The sequence below is a fragment of the Camelus bactrianus genome, chromosome 9 (genome assembly GCF_048773025.1).
Source record: "Camelus bactrianus isolate YW-2024 breed Bactrian camel chromosome 9, ASM4877302v1, whole genome shotgun sequence".
In the NCBI taxonomy this organism is placed as follows: Eukaryota; Metazoa; Chordata; class Mammalia; order Artiodactyla; family Camelidae; genus Camelus; species Camelus bactrianus.
Genome location: NC_133547.1, coordinates 68,897,096 through 68,913,854, shown reverse-complemented (window position 1 = coordinate 68,913,854; position 16,759 = coordinate 68,897,096). Strand labels below are relative to the sequence as shown.

The 16,759-nt window shown below is 45.6% G+C and overlaps 1 protein-coding gene across 6 annotated transcripts in view; it reads right to left on the bottom strand.

The window, feature by feature from the left end:
- CNOT1 (CCR4-NOT transcription complex subunit 1) overlaps positions 1-2,235 on the bottom strand; it is a 95,008-nt gene extending 92,773 nt beyond the window's left edge. For all 6 annotated transcript variants that reach the window (XM_010967251.3, XM_010967253.3, XM_010967252.3 and 3 more), the window contains exon 1: positions 2,094-2,235. The gene's annotated coding sequence lies outside the window, so the exon portion shown is untranslated. The remainder of the gene's footprint in view (positions 1-2,093) is intronic.
- Positions 2,236-16,759: the final 14,524 nt, after the last annotated feature.

Sequence of the window (16,759 nt, the reverse complement as noted above, 5' to 3'; positions counted from 1 at the left end):
TTAGTTCTTGAAATATCTGAGCATCCAATTAAAATTACTGTGGACACATTCTCTTCCATGGCATTGAGTACAAAAGATTTGTTACACCGTAGAATGAAATGAAGATTTAAGTTCATAAATTTAAGCTGGTTAAAAAGAAAGTTTTTCATAACTAGATCAGAATCTAACCAAAACCATACTTGGAAAAAGCAACATGCAAAGATAATCCAAGATTAGTCTTTTATGATGTTTTCAAGGAATAGTAAGCATTTCCTTTTCTGTTCTCATATAACCGTTTTTTGTCTTTTTTTTTTTTTTTTAATGACCTAACCCAAAGTTAGGAAGACACTACAGTACTTAGCCTGACAAGATCCACATGAAAGAGATCGGGATTTAAAACCCCAGTAGTAACTTAAATGAATAGAAACCAAGAAGTCAGGGATCCACTGGAGTGAGTTAGGAACCAAAAGCATTTCAGTTCTTTTCCACCATAATGCCACAAAACTCTGCCTTAAAACTTCTAAGAGTACAATTTTAGGCAAGAAAGGGAAATACTTCCAGTTATTGATGATCAAGTCTTCGTGTCTTGATTGTAGACTTAAGTTTCCAAAGGAAGGACTTGGGACCCCAACTTGTTGAAAAGGGACCAACTCTCCAAACAACTTTTATCATCATGTGATGAAGCACAACTTCATGCCTAAAACTTTATGTATTGTCAGCTGTTTTTCTCCCTAGACAAGGTAACAATTTGCAGTGTCCTAAAACAGGATTATTTAAACTGTTACCATACATCTTATTAATAGCTAAATACTGTGCTACCAATCTTTGCAAGGGTAGGAATGTCAACCTGAGCATATTAAATCCAAATACCTCTACAAAAACAAGTTTGTTCTTAATCTGTTTGGCCTACTTCTTATTTTTTTTAAACTAGTCCAATCATTTTCTCCTCCATGTATCCCTAGTCTTATCAAACGGACTACCATGAGGGAAACGTTCAGAATTTTTTTTCGCAATAAGTAATCAATTATATTCAATTATTAACTGTTAAAATAAACTCCCCAAAGCAATCGAATTATAGCGAAATAAAGGCAGAGACTAAGTATTACTCACTTCGAGAGAAAAAAAACTTTTTCTCAGAGTCCTAAAAAATGTGACATTTGAGCGACGTCAACGGAAAAGTTTTCTTCTCAAAGTTTACGTTAAATACAACATTTTCAAACTCACAGAAGTTAAGCACTGAATATTACTCCTAGTTGGGGGTAATTTTCTGTGGGATCCTGCTGGGGTGAAATCTGAGGATGGCGTGGTATAGAAAAAGTGTATTTGTACGTTTGGCTTCGTGTATCCCCTACAAGACCTGTAGTAAATCTCTCACCAGCACTGGGGCCTACAAGTGCTCAGCTCACTTGCCATGGGTGAGCAGAACCGCCACTATAGCAGACACTAGCCCAGGTGGGTGCAGGTAGACTTCAGAAAGTGTGAGCGCCCGGGCGCGCGAGTGGAACAAAACCTGTGGCAAGAAGTAATAAGGAAGTGCTCGCTCCCGCCCGCCCCTCCCACCAGCGGACACCGAAACACCCGGGGTTTGACAACGTGCTGGGGGCAGGGGGAGGGGGACTGGCAGCTCCAAGTCCACCGAGAGGAACCGGGAGCCTGCAACTACTCCAAACATGGTCCCCTCGCCCCCGGAGCTAGGCCGCCGGGGCCGATGCCCACTGCACCCAACCGACAGTTGAGGAGCTCGTGAGGTCTGAGAAGGGTGCAGCCCGCGCGAAGCGAGGCCCAGCCGCCCCAATTGCCGCCAGCGCCGCCCTCAGAGCCTCCAGGCCCGGGCTGGGGGCTACCCCGGCTCTCATCCGCGCCCTGCCCTCCACTTCGTAAAGCCTTGGTCTCGGCCTCTTCTCTTCAAAGCCGAAGACTCCTCGAGACGAGGAAAGAGAGTCCGCCCTCTCCTGCCTCGCTACTTCCCGGTCCCGACTGCCCCTCACTCCACGGAGCGCCGAGAAACGCTCCCAGTGGCCCCAGGACCACCCCCGTTCCTTCCCGCACCAGCACCCGCGTTCCGCAGCTGACACCGTCAGGAGGCTTCAGCACTCGACCGCAGCCAACCTCACCTCAGGCAGCTCCGGCGGCGCTGGACACAGGAAACTCCTGGGTCCCCGACTCCGGCTCTTCTCGACCCCCTCTTCGGTTAACTCCGCTTGTTTCTCTACAAAATGGCGCCGGAGGTCGCGCGCTCACGTCGCGGCCTTTCCCCTCCCCGTTCCCATTTCATCATTCGCTGCCCGCCCCAGGAGGGACGGCCCCAGCACCAGCCAATGATCGTACCCCACCCGTGGCTCCCGCCCAATCACCGGCGGGTGCCCGCGGATTTAAACCAATCACACACTATCACTTGCAGAAGTCAAGGAAGAAACCGGGCTTCTGCTAGCAACTACCAATCCAGACTACTACATCGCGGGCTTTGGCCAATTGCCGCTCACCAGTCCCCAGGGACCGGAGTCGGAGCCCTGGCGCCTGCGCTCGAGGCGAGGGCCAATGGGGAGGCGCAGATAACTTCGATTTGGGGCTTCACGGGCTTACCAACTGCCCTCGAGGTACTCGACCAATGCGGGCCTGGCATTGCCTCCAAGAAACAATAAATAAAGGAGGGAGCCCACAAACCCTGGCCACCCTGCGCGGAAACTACTTTGAGTTAGAGTGAAAACAGCTTTACAACACTTTCCTTCCTCTTTCCAAGTGTCAAGCCCGGTTGACCGCGGGGCTTCCCAGTTTTAAACATTTCCGCGTCCCTTGCCTCCCTTTGGCGGGGAACGCCAGCTACCAGAAAGCAAGCCAGGCTGTAACTCGAGTGACGGCGCTTTGCATCCTGGGATATGTAGTTCTCCGGCCCATTCCTGTTGCAAAAGCAGTGCGTGTTCTTCCGTCACTGACTGCGCGCTTCGAGGAGCAGTGCATGCTGGAGGAGGTAGTCTCCCAGGCTCCCGTTTGGTCCTTGCCTGTCTCACTTTCTTGTGGAGAACTTTCCCGTCTAGTGCTGCCTACCGAAGAAGGGACTCCTTACAGAGAGGTAGAAAGCTCAGGTTCTCTTCTTGACTTATTCCCTGGAAGTGGTATCAGAATACTTATGCTCTTTGCTCTCAGGAGAATAAGCACAGACACGTATTCTTAAGATTCTGTGGTCACCTGTTCCCAGCTGAGGGTGAGAGGACGGGGAAGGAAGCGTGAATCGGTTGGCTCTTTAAGACGTTTTGAAAAATACCTATCCTTATCACTCCTGACCTTAGGCGACGCCGAGTTGCTTGTCTCTTAGCCATCTGTATCATAGTACCTTTTGTGCGTAAAAATACTTTTTGTTTTATTGTGGTAAAAAACATATGACGTAACATCTTAACCATTTTTAAATGTACCGTATAGTGGTGTTAACTATATGCATATTGTTGTGCAACTGATCCCTAGAGCTTTTTCATCTTGCAAAACTGAAACTCCTTACCTATCGAACAACTCCCCATTTCCTCCCTCCAGTCCTTGACAACCACCCTTCTCTCCAAAGAGTTTGAGTACTTTAGATAACGCATGTAGGTGGAATCATGCAGAATTTGTCTTTTTGTGACTGTCTTACCTCATTTAGCATTATGTCCAAAAAATACTTTAAAATTTTTTATATTTTTTGTGGGGCAGGTCATTAGGTCTATTCATCATATATATATATACACGTATGTATGTGTGTGTGTGTATATATATATATATATATTTTTTTTTTAATGTAGGTACTGGGGATTGAACCCAGGACCTCATGCATGCTAGGCTTGCGCTCTACCATTTGAGCTACAAAGTCCCCACTAAAATACTTTTTGACACCTTCTGATTACTTGGTTGGAGGCCAACTCAGCACACATTTACTGAGTGTCTTGTGGTTTCAACCCCTGTAGGAGACCCAAGGACCCCACATACAGCAAGGGCAAGGATTGCTTCAGTCTTATTCATAGCTGTATCCCAGCACCTAGCACAGTGCCTGACACATAGTAGATATGTGAGCAAATAAATGCTGAAAAGTCAGAAAATGGAGAAATGGACCTAAAACATTATTATGTTTAAAAATATATAATGTTAGCGACAGAAGACCCCTTAAACAGACCAAGGATGAGGAACAAGTCTCTTCTATGCATTGTTGCTGTATAAAATTGCTAAAACTTCTATGGATAACAGCATTTTGGCCAAGTTTATGAAAACTGAAAATGCACAGACTCACCCAGTGTCTAGACATCTATTTCACACGTGAGTATTGCAAATTTGTACAGAGATGAATATGGAAAAATATTCTTTTATGCATTGTTTATGGGGTCCCAAAAGACTGGAAACAGTAGAGAGGAGGATAAATACATGTATGGTTCTGTCATATAATGGAATACTATAAAGTTTTTTAAAAGAATGAGGTAAGTCTATAGGTACTGATGTGGAATGATTCCAAGATTTACTGTTAAGTTAAAAAGTTAGGTGCAGAACAAGAAAAAAAAACAAGACGAAAACTTGATGGTATATCAGTATGTTACCATGTGTGTAGGATAAAATAACTATATGTATATTTACATATAAATAAATGCATAAAAAGACTTAGAAAGATACACCCTCCCCCCAAGTGACACCAAAGATTATCACTGAGGAGGGGAGTGGAATGAGGAAGGGTGATGGGAGCTTTTGCTTTTTGTTTTATATGTTACTGAACTGTTTAAACTTTTTGGAAAGAGGATGTATTCATGTTTTACTTGTATAATTTAAAATACATTTTTAAAAAAAGAGGCAGAAAATGACATCCATAGAGGTCAACTAAGATCAGTTTGGTAATTCTACAGCTAGTTCAGGTCTCAAACATAAATCTCCTAAAGTAAGGTAAATAAAGCTGAGTTGCCTTTCCCCACTTGAACCTGTCTTTACACTGAAGCTGCTCTGGGAGAGCTTTCACACTCCCCAGCTATTATCAACACCACTCCTAGGATTTGACCTTCCTTGGGAACTTAGCCTAGTACCTCCAGGGTTTGCACCAAAAAATAGCCTGGAGGTCAAAGTCCTTCAACTGTACATTGTCAAGAATTCTGGGTAACTGCTATCCTTACTAGAAAGAAGAGAGACTCATAGAATGTTTACAAATGGAAGGGTTAGTGGAGATCACCTGGTATGCATTTTTCGTTTTACTGAAAGACATAGTTGGAAGTCATGCCCAGACAAACTAATTTACTAAAGACCTTCACAAAGGACTCAGTGAATCACCTTATAACTCAGCAATTATGTGTTCTGGGGTTCAAACGTATTTAGAAATAGGATATTTTTACCCAGCGGTTAATTACTCACCTGGCCTCTTTCCTCAGCCTTCTTCCAGTCCTTTACCCCCCCAATTAATTGTTCATCCCAGGCTCTGGAAAAACTATACAAATTCTTTTCATTGTTTCCCAAAATAGCCTAGAGTGGGAAATGTAAGTGCTAGGAAACTAAAACCTTATTGAATTGATCTGGGGTGGAGGCAAAAATATCTAGAAGAAAAAGGACTTTGAAACTTTGAGATCTGTGCACTGTGTTATGAAATATTTGGAGGTGCTTGAAAGAAGAAGAGATACAAGGCCTCTATATTCTGTGTTCTTGTTTTTCAGTCCTATTTATCAGAGAGTCCTTAACTTGAATTTACTGTAGTTTTGACTGTCTTATCCAAAGTAGCTCACTGACAGCCTAACTAAATTCTGATCTCCTTCCAGCCCGTCACCACTGCCTAGCTCCAAACCTTCTGCTCCCCGGGCACCCAGGCTTTGGTGTGACTTTGGTGGCTCAACCCTGAGGGGAGGGTGACCAGGCTTTTTTTTTTTTTTTTGTAGAAAGCCCCTTGAGAAATTCAGAAACCCAAGCCCTAAACCATGCTGTGCCTCTAACTTTCTGTACAACCTTGAGAAAGTCACATCCCCCTCTGTACTTCTTTTTCCTGCTTCACTATTCTGAGGATATTGGACATGGCTCCCAAACTGGGCCATGGACTCCTAAGAAGCCAAGGACTGGGGTCCTGGAATTATTATGTGCATATAGATGTATTAATCAACCAATATGTTCTAAAAGGACAACTTTACATGCTGTATCTCATCCATACCTCAAGACCTTGTGAGGTAGGGACCCCATTTTACAGATCATAAAACTGAGGCTTAGAGAAGTGAGTCACTTGCCCAAGGTCACATACCTAGTCAATGGCAAAGCAAGCATTTGAACCCAGGATTTCTGACTTCAGAATTTACATTCCCAGCCACTGCTCTCTAAGTCTTCATTTGGAAACCCCTGCGCCTAGGTGATCTCCCAGCTGCCGTGTTCAGCAGTCCAGTATTGACCAGATGTTTTCCAAACCAAAAATGTGATGCATCATCTGACAGGGTGTTATAAATTAAATAGGTTCTGAAAATACCGCTGTATGTTTGGTGTTTTCCAGTTGAATTTACATTTGAATTCATAGATTCTCTCTTTAACAGGGGATTTTGTCCCAAGACTGTAGGAAACTTATGACTTCTTTTTTGTTTTTGTTTTTTTTAAAAGGTTATTTACCCTCTGCCTCTTTTCATGAGAGAACAGGGAAGAAGCTAAAAGGGAAAAGGAAAAGCCATTCAGCATCTCCTCTGGTTCGTGGAGTTTATGAATTATCAGAGTAGATGTTTACAAATAAGTTTGGGCAGGACTGAGAACCTGCCTGGGCTCTAGATACATGAGTGGTCCCTAGGACTATTGATGGAATTCTTCTGAGCTGGACAGAGTCTATGACTCTGCTGTAATTTTCTGGGTCCTCCCTGACTATAGACCTGATATTTGAAATGATTGCCTGAAGCCTGGAACATTCGTCTGACCTCTTCATCCTCCACCCATCAGGGCCCCTGCCTTGGCAGGTAGTTCTCATTCAGTATGACAGACTTCTGTGGGCACTGTCTCAGCCCTCAACTTACACGTAACATCATTTACTTAGTATTCACGTCTATTGTCCTCTTAGAGAACTTAGAGAGAGAAACTTACACAATATCCTGAACTGAAGGTGGGAGGGGCAGTAAGTTGAGCACTGTCCTCCAAATTCCTCTTGACCACTCCACACTTTCCTCTCCAGGTTGTATGTCCATCAGACATTTAATCTCTTCCAAATACAGCATAGAGCATTAGGAGTCTGAGAAAAAGAGGCCTCTGCCATTAAGATGTTTATAGTCACTCTTTGGCAGAGCAAAAGACAGACCAGGTAGTAATTAGCAAATAATTCAAGCTTGTATGTCATCTATAGAATGAATAGGTCAAAAATCTAAATGCTAGAAGATGATCCAGGAGAAATACTTTTGCTAGAACTTCTTCAGGATATGTAGCTTAAAATAATGCCCCCTCCCTGAACCCCAAAAGGTAGGCTTACCAGCCATCTACACTAGCCTGAAAAGGACTTTCCATGACCAGGAATCCTTGAACTCAAATACTCTACTGGGGGGCCTGTGAATGGCTTTCAGTATTTCAGAGAGCATAACAATTTCAAACATTTATCCTTCCCCACACTACCCCCCAAAATACAGCAGCTACCCTTAATAAGTTAATCATATTTGGTAGGTAAAAATTTCCCAAAATTCAGAACCCATAGGGAAAATAATAAGCAGAGATCTTTGACGTAAAATGTTGGGGAGTCTCTATGTTGAGGCCCATTCTAGCTCCAAAAATAAATAAATAAATAATCTGAGCCTAATTAGCTTCATTCACTGACCTGAGGATAAGGCTATGCCCATGTTTGTTTTTGTAGCCCTGTGATACTCACTGTGTTTTAGAGTAGTCAAAGATGGTGAAAGAAAGGAGAAAATCCAGATTCAAATAAAAAAGAAAGCATTTTGATTAGTGTCATTTGAGCTGCTGTAACAAAATGCTATAGATTGAGTGGCTTATAAAAACAGAAATTTATTTCTCAAAGTTTTGGAGGCTGGGATGTCCAAGAGCAAGGCACCAGTAGATTCAGTGTCTGGTAAAAGCCTGATTCCTTGTTCTTAGATGTCCGTCTTCTTGCTGCAACCTCACATAGTAGAGAAAGCAAGAGAGTTCTCTAGGGTCCCTTTTATAAGGGCACTAATTTCATTCAGGAGGATTCCGCTCTCATGACCTAATCACCTCCTAAAGGCCTCATCTCCTAATGCATCACATTGGGGGTTAAGATTTAACATATGAATTGGGGGGGGGGCGGCACAAACATTCAGGCTATAGCGACAAATTTACTTATGTTTCAGAGTGTTAAATTCTTAGTCACCTGCCCCAGCATGGTGATTGGCATGTAGTAAATGTTCTGTAAATACTGAAAAATGAATGAGTCTTGAAGAGAGTCCGCTCCAGAGAGTCATTTCTTTTTAATAGGCTAACCAACCTGTTTGTTTAATAGGCTAAACCAACCTTTATCTTTTTTTTTAATTAAAAATTTTTTTTTAATTTTTTATTTAATAGAAGTACTGGGGACTGAACCCAGGACCTCATCCATGCTAAGCACGCACTTTACCACCGAGTACCCCCACCTCCCACAACCTGTTATCTTGATGCAGGCAATAGGCATCTAGAAATATTTGTTTTTAAAAAGAGGAGGTGAGTAGAGGTTTGGGGAAGTGGTTTTCAAAGTGACGTTTTTGTGAGAAAGCCTCTCAAAGTGCAATTTGCATTAAGGTTAATTTTTTCAAATCAGTGTCAAAAATTTGATCCCTTCCATTAGGAGGCAGGATAGGAGCCTGAGAAGGCTGTCCTATCATTTTGCAGGTAGGAAAATAAAGACCCAGAAGAGCTTAGTGACTCTATCAAGGTCACACAGCAAGTTAGGGGCAGAATGCTCAGTGGGACCCAGCAGCTTCTGGAGACTTCCAGGAACACATATTGTCCATCCTCCTCACGTGGACTTTTCTTTTTCCTTCCCCTTTTCCTTCTCCCAGATTCCACAATATTGGCGACAACAGTTGAGAGAAGGGAAGTGGGAGTGCCTAGAAGCAGATGTGCCCCAAAAGAAGCAGATTGGAGGTGGGGTGGGGGACTCCAGCCTCTGGGGAACCCTACCAGCAGCCAAGGAATATCACAAGAAGGTGTTCTTCAGAAAGCTCTTGAACATCTTCAGAACCTGAGCAGGTTGATATTGGAGTCCTAGTAGTGTCCTGAGCCCTCTGCAAAAGAGAGACAGGTCAAACAGTTAGTCTAGCTATCTGGACAGTGAATTTCTGTGGAGCAGTGGTTCTCAAAGTGCAGTCCCCCAGTCAACCGCAGCAGCAACACCATCTGAGGACTTGTTAGAAATGTACCTTCTTTTAGACCCCACCTCAGGATCTGAACCCTGGGGTGGGGCCCAGCAGTCCACCTTCCAAGTGACTCTGATATGTTTTAAATTTTGAAAAACCACTGCTCTAGAGTTAACATTTTATATAAGTATTTTTTAGCTGAAAAAAGCAGCAGCATTTTTTTTTTTTTTTAAATCTACAGAGACCTGCATAGAGGGATAGGGGAGAACACTGGAGAGGTGTGGGTGGCTTCTCAGGGAAGGTGGTGTTTGAATGGGGCCTGAAATTCCAGGCAGAGCCCTTCATGACCCTAGACTTGGTTTTCCAATTTGTGTTCTCCAAGCTGTCAGGCCTCTAACTGGATCTACTTTCCTTAGGTCCCCAAGCCACAACTTCCTTCAATCCCTGAGTAAATCCTGAAGTTTCAAGACTCTGGTTCTTTCTAGTTGAGTCCTCTTTAATACCCTTCACTCCCTGACTGGCTTCCCTCTGTACCCCCAGGAGGACCTAGCCCAGACTGAACCCTGAGTCACCGCCCACCCCCCACACAGGTTCTGGTGAAGCACTGGTTAGGAGGTGGGTGGAACCCCGGCCTACCTTGACTGTGAGGAATGTGATCTCAATCTCCTATTCTCTAGAAAAGCAAGTAGCCTGTCTTTTCCAGTACTAAAGCTGGTAGGGACTCACCATCTAAGGGACCAGCGAAAGGGGTCACTGGGCAACTGTGCTCTCCACGGCCTCTGCAAAGGGGTTCCTCCTTAAAGCAGCCCTTGGACCAACTCTCTTTATTTGGGTTTCCTCTCAAAGCCACTGGCTCCCAGGAGATATAGAGCTGGAGTGTCAGGTACTGATGAGCCGGCTCTACAGCACACACCTCTCCAGCACCAGGGCAGAACCCTCATTTCTTCAACAGATAATCATTGATTAAACATCTACTATGTCCTGGAGCATAGCTCAGAACAGAAAAGGCACTTTACAGGTTGATGTTACTCATTATCATCTGCTTAGACCAGCAGAGAATCCAACCGCTGAATAAAGAATTACAGATGTGATCAATGTTAACAAATGGGGAAGCACAGGGAGCTTTGAGGAATCTGCAACCTAGTCTAGGGATTCAGGGACTCTCTAAGGATGTAAAAGGAGTAGGAGTTCTCTGGTCTGAGTGGCAGATAGGGGTACATTCCAGCAAAGAGCTAAGCCTCACAGTCATGATACTGGCATCTCTGGATATCTTTGAGGAATTAAAGGACCAGGAAGGCTGGAGCCCAGAGAGGTAGCCAGAGGAGCCACTCTGGTCAGCCTTTTATCCTAAGGGCTTCGGGAAGCCTTTGAAGGGCTGAGTGGAATAGCTATTGTGCTAATATTTGCATTCTTTTAAGGTCACACTGGCTGTGCCGCCTGTGAAGAAAGGACTGGTGCCCAGCCAAAGAAGTTGCTGGGAGACTAACCAAGGGGAGGTGGCATGGGGATGGAGGGAAGTGGGGCCACCGGAGATGTGGGAGGTCAAAGTGTCAGGCTTTGGCAACAGACGGAGTGTGAAAGGCAAGGGATAAAAAGTGAAGGATTGTCTGTCCTTGGGTACCTGCATCCCCAAGAAGCAGGGAGACTGGAGGAGCAGGTTTGGCGGCAGAGATGATGATGAGTTCAGTTTGAAGGTGCAAGTGTTTCACAGAAGAAAAGAGGTCGAGCGGCCCCAAGGGCTGAAGCTCCGGGAGACTGAGAGCGGGAACTGCTGATGAAGACTGGGGCCTCTGACAGAGGAGTTGCCCTAGGGGAGTCTACAGAGAGCAGAGGCCCCCTGCCCTGAGAAGAGCTGTGCTCAGGCCCCTGGTTAAGGAGGGAAGAGCCTCCAGCAGGCTGGGGAACAGCCCAGCCCAGGAGGCCTGAGGACTGCTGGAGGCTGAAGTCACAGAAGCCACAGGACTGAGGGACTCAGTATTGTTGAGCAGCCAAGCCAGGAGAGGACTGACAAGGCCTTGGGCTGTGTGGCAGGGCTGTATGACCTTGGAGAGAGCCTTTTTTTGGGGGAGTGAGGGGGCAGAATCCAGATAGGACTGGGCTGCAGAGGGGGAGAAGGGAGGGTTTGTTGTTTTTAAGATAATGAGGTTGGGGCACATTTAAATGCTAATGAAGTTCTTTTGGAAAGAAGTTATCTCTTCTCCCTGTGATGTGTGTTCAGTTCCAGATAGCTAGAGGGACAAAGTCTTCTTGGTTTTTTGAATTACTTGGGCTTTGATCTTCTGCAGCCCTCTCCTCCTCCTCCTCCTCCTCCTCCTGATGGTTCGTCTCCAAGGCAGAAAGTGTCCAGCAACAGCCCCCTGCTTGGAGCTGCACGGAAAGTGGCTCTTCTTCAGGCTGACTACTGGAAGAAGGACGGGCTGCAGCACCCCTATCCCCAGTCAGGCCTCTCCAGAATCCATCCTCCCCCTGGGGCATCACGTCCTGACTGGCTGCTTCAGGGCCTCTAAAAGCCTCTCCCACCCACGGAAGTTCCAAGCCAGGTCAGTGTCCCTGAGGTAGAGGAGACAAGGGCACAGATGTCATTCTGCAGCAGCTTCCAGTGGAAAGGGGCCATGTCCATATACTGCGTCTGGTACTGAGAGCCAACCTGGGCACTGCAGGGAGAAGCTGCTGAGGATGCCCAGACAGTCCATGTCTACTCTGGACACAGGGAAATGGCGAACTGGGATTCCTGGAGCCCCCTTTCAACCTTGGCTTTCAATCAGCAAAAAGTTGCTTCTAGATATGGGCCTACCCAACTCTCCCAGGATAACAGCTCTTTCTCAAACCCTCTTCCCCACCTCCACCCCATCTGCTTCTAGTTACAACGATTGCCTCTCCATTTCTTCTTTCAACAAATATTTGAGCATTAACTATGTTTCAGGCACTGTTACAGGTGCTGGGATCCTAATAGTGAACAAACATCCTGCCCTAGCCTACATCTTAGTGCCTGCTGTCTCTACCCTACCTCTCCCCAGGAAGACCCCCCCCAATCCTGGAGGGGTCACATCCGAGCTGTCATACCTCTCTCAGTGGCTGCCAGATCTCCTGGGGCTTACGTGCCCAGGCAGTGAGGGAGTTGGGGATGTGGCGGGCCTGCCCCACATTGTTCCTTCCGGCTCAGCTACATGGTTCAGCCACATGTATGTGGTGTGGCCTTGTTACATTCAGGCATCCCAGGAATGAGACCATTAGGAGGCTGGAGGCGGAGTATGGAAGGAGTTATGGGACTGAAAGCCTTATATATTCCCTCCCATCATCCCATTATTCTGTGCCAACCTGTCCTTCCTCCCGACCAATCCCACCCTACTCCACTGCTACTGCCAAACCTGGTGAACTTCATAGAGATGCTATTTTGGGATTCCACAAACTCTGTGTTGGCTTAGATGATCTCAAAGTTCTTTCCATCTGGAACTGTCCTGACTCACACAGCAGCCGCTGATCCACCCTATACTCTAAATGGGAGTTGTCAGGGAGAGTTACCTGGAGAAGGTAGGATGAAGGGAGGAGGGGCAGCCAGGCCCTTTTGCATGCCTTCCTCTCTCACCATCACCATAGGATAGTCCCAGGAAGTGAGGACTCCAAGGATACACCTGTCAGGGGACCCTAGGGGAGTGCTGCCTGTCCCCCAGGCCCACATCCTGATCTCTTTCAGGCTCAGGCCATGCTGTCCATAGTCCAAGGCTGCCCTAGGTAACCTGGCACTGGGATGCGACCTTTCTAAGTTTCAATTCCTTCATCAGTGAAGTGGGGTCACAATAATACCTACCATGGAGGTTCTGTAGAGAGTTAAATGATGAGATGAAGTATGTAAAATATTCAGTGCCTGGCATAGAGGAACTTCATTTATTTGGTCATTTATTCAACAAATAATTTTTCAGTGCCTCCTATGTGACAAGTATTGGGAACGCAGCAGCAAAAAAAGCAAAACTTCCTGCATTTAAACAGGGGTTGTGATAAACAATAATACTAAATAAATAATGTTAGGCAGTAAAAGTGCTATGAAAAGTAATGAAGCAGAACAGGGTGCTGGAGTGACAGAAGTGGGAGGGTTGGGGAGGTGGCTAGCTATTTTGGGGGAGACCTCTCTGATAAAGGACCTGAGCAGAGACCCAAATGAAGTAAGCAAGGAAACCAGACAGACATCTGGTGGCAGAGGGTTCCAGCCAGGAGACCACAAAGTACACAGGCTCTGAGGCTGAAGTTTGGTAAGCCTGCCGGTGAGGATGAGCAGTGGGAGAGGAGTAGTGGAAGGTGAAGTCAGAGAGGAGCTGGAACTGTGGGGCCGTGTCAGCCATGGCAAGGACTTTGGCATTCATCCGGTACTAAGAGAAGCCAGAGAGGATTGATTCTGAGCTGAGGGTGATATGAGCATCCTTAGTCTGAAAAGGTTACTGCAAGAAGAGACTATAGGAGAAGGAAGGCAACAAGAATCTCCACGTAAAAGGATGTAATAGTCCAGGCAAGACATGATGGTGGATTGGACTAGTTGCAAAGGTGGAGAGAAGCACTACCTGTAATAATTATCTCCAGACTACAGGGCAGAGCCCGTATCATCTCCCACCCCACCTCACCAGTTACTGGGGTAGCCACTTTGAACTGGTATCTTCGGAAGAGGTTGCTTGTGTCAGCAACATAAGGCCCCTGATAGCCATGGCTCCCCCAGCAGGGTGAGTAGAGGTTGGAGATGTTGAGGCCAATGCCCTGAGTCATAGCATAAGATTCCAGGATCTGCAGAGAGGAATTAGGCCAAAGTCTTTCTAGGGTAGGGTGAAAACACCGTTTGCCTCTGAGCATAGGATCTAACTACTTTGACACCCAACACTGTGAAAACTGACTGCAAAGCATGAGCAACCTGAGCTTGTGCCCTCTGGCCTCTTGGATGGGAGGGCAGTCTTGGAGCTGACCCCAGGGGACACATCCATGCCTTACCATGGGCAGCTGAGTGTACTGCCTCCACCCTCCCTGTGGCGAGAGCTACAAGTGGGCTGGATTATATGCTAGAGGCCAGGAGTCACCTTTTTTTTTTTTTTTTTAACTTGGCACATTTAGATAGAGCCAAAGTCTCTATGGTCCTCTTGTCTTACCCATTCCCACTCCTGGTGGCCTTCCACTGTCTCCATGTGGGCACGCACAGCAGGAATTGCAAGGCTGCCTGGCAAACAAACTCCTTGGCAGAAATCTTGAGTTGGACTGCTCAGTAAACACTCCTAAAATGCTCATTCTTATTTGAAAATCAAAATTTGGTGACCCGTAAAAGCCCCCTGGGTACAATAACCCTTTGTCAAGGGTCAAATGAAAGTGTGAGGCATTTGCCATTTGGGGGTCTGGCGATGGCTAATCAGAACCTTGAGGGCCCAGCACCAGCACAGGGAGTAGAGGCAGGAGCACTGCTCTGGGACAGTCTTCCCTTCAGAGTTGTCACCATGCCTAGTGAGACCTCCTGCTCAGTTATTTTGTTTTAAAAAATCAGACTGCTCAATATCTTGTAGTAACCTATAATGAAAAAGAATGTGAAAAAGAATATATGTATGTATAACTGAATCATTATGCTGTATGCCAGAAACTAACACAACATTGTAAATCAACTATACTTCAATAATATTAAAAAAAATCGTGGAATACTGAAGTTTGCATTCAGACACTCACACCCTCTTGGGAGGAAGAGACAGGAGTGGTGTGACAGCAAATACTGCAGGAGGAATTGGGGACAGTCCTATCTCCTGAGGCAGAGTATCAGAGTTATCTCTGACAGGGATCAGGGCCTGTCTGCTGAGTGTTTTCCCAAGGCCTTGTAGGTTTCTTCTGGATTAGGGCAGGGTAGAGGGCAGAGTTGGAGGCCCTATGGAAGGCTGCAGAGCCCAGGGGACAAACCCTGCCCTTGAACACAAAAAACCTGAATTCTAGTCCACATTCTGCCTCTTGCTGGCTGGAAGGCCTTGGGGTAGTTTGTTTTCCTGCAAGATGGGGAGAATAGTGCTTGTTCTGAACAAAAATTAACTCTGGAGCACACCAAACTTCCACATTGCCTGAATTTTGAATGAGGATAGTATATTGCGTTTGTAATTTAAAAAGCAAGAAGAAACAAAATGAAAAAATTTATTTTTCATTTATTTAAAATTTTTCCAGTTTTATTGAGACATAATCGACATGTCACGTTGTATTAGTTAAAGGTATACACCATAATGATATGACATATGTATGTATTGCAAAATGATTACCACAATAAGTTTAGTTAAAATCCATCACTTCACATAGTTGCAGTTTCTCCTTCTTGTGATGAGAACTTTTAAGATCTCCTCTCCTAGCAACTTTCAGATATATAGTACAGTATTATTAACTACGTTCGCCATGCTGTACATTACATCCCCAGAACTTACGTGTCTTATAACTGGAAGTTTGTACCTTTTGACCATCTTCAGAAATTTCCCCAACCTCCAAAAATAAGAATTTTGAAATAACAGTGTGCCTCACAGGGTTGCTGTAAACTGAACTGAGAGCGTGCTGTGTATGTGTGTGTAAGGACAGTGCTGTGCACGGGGGTTCCGTGCTCCTCTTTTCCTTTGCTCTGTCACCAGCTGAGAAGGATAGGGGCACTCTCTTTGTAACCCTCACCCAGGAGAGAGGTGACTCACCACATTGAAGCGTTGTCCTCCATGGTGTAAAAGAAGTTGCAGGAGTAGGTGATGAGGGAAGCCCAGAGGCTGTGGGCTGAGACCTGGAATCAGGTATTGAGGGTGTGGCCACCTGGGCTCACCTCCACTCCCATGGCTGTTATTACCCCGTTTCCTGCCATATTAATTACTTCTGATCAATCTAAACTGGCCTAGCTGGTGGCATCACCTGCTTTTGGCCTAAGGATGACAGAGAGCCACCTACCTCAGAAGTAGACACGCCAAGGACTGGAAGGAAACAGGACTTACTCATTGCCAGCGAGGCCATGGGAGTAACCATACTCTTTAGAGTATCACCATTCAACTGGTAGTTGCTCATTTCCTTTCCCACTTCAAAGCCTTGAAACCAGAAGACACAAAGATAACAGCACGTTCTAGGCTAACCTTGAGTGCTAAGCCCTACTCTGAGCACCTTACATTCATTGTCTCCTTACTCACCATAATCCTGTGAAGCAGGTACTATTGTGTGCATTCCCATTTTACTGATGAGCAAACTGAGGCACAGAGAAGTTTATAGAGCTAGCTCAAGGCCACACAGCCAATCAGTGGCAGAGCCAGGATTGAAACCCAGGTTGGTACCATCTCAAGGTCTAGCTACTTGGCTATACTGCCTCTTGCAGGATTAACATAGAACCATACACAGAATCTCAGAGCAGCTGACACCTTTCAGATTAACCTTATTTTCAAATGGGGAAACAGGCTGGGTAGGGGGTAGGGGATAAGGACTAAGGTCAGAGATTGAAATCTCTCAACTATGGTAGCAACCAACATTCAATTTTTCTTCCCTCTAAACATAGGCAGGTCAAGGAAAAGATGTCCATGGGC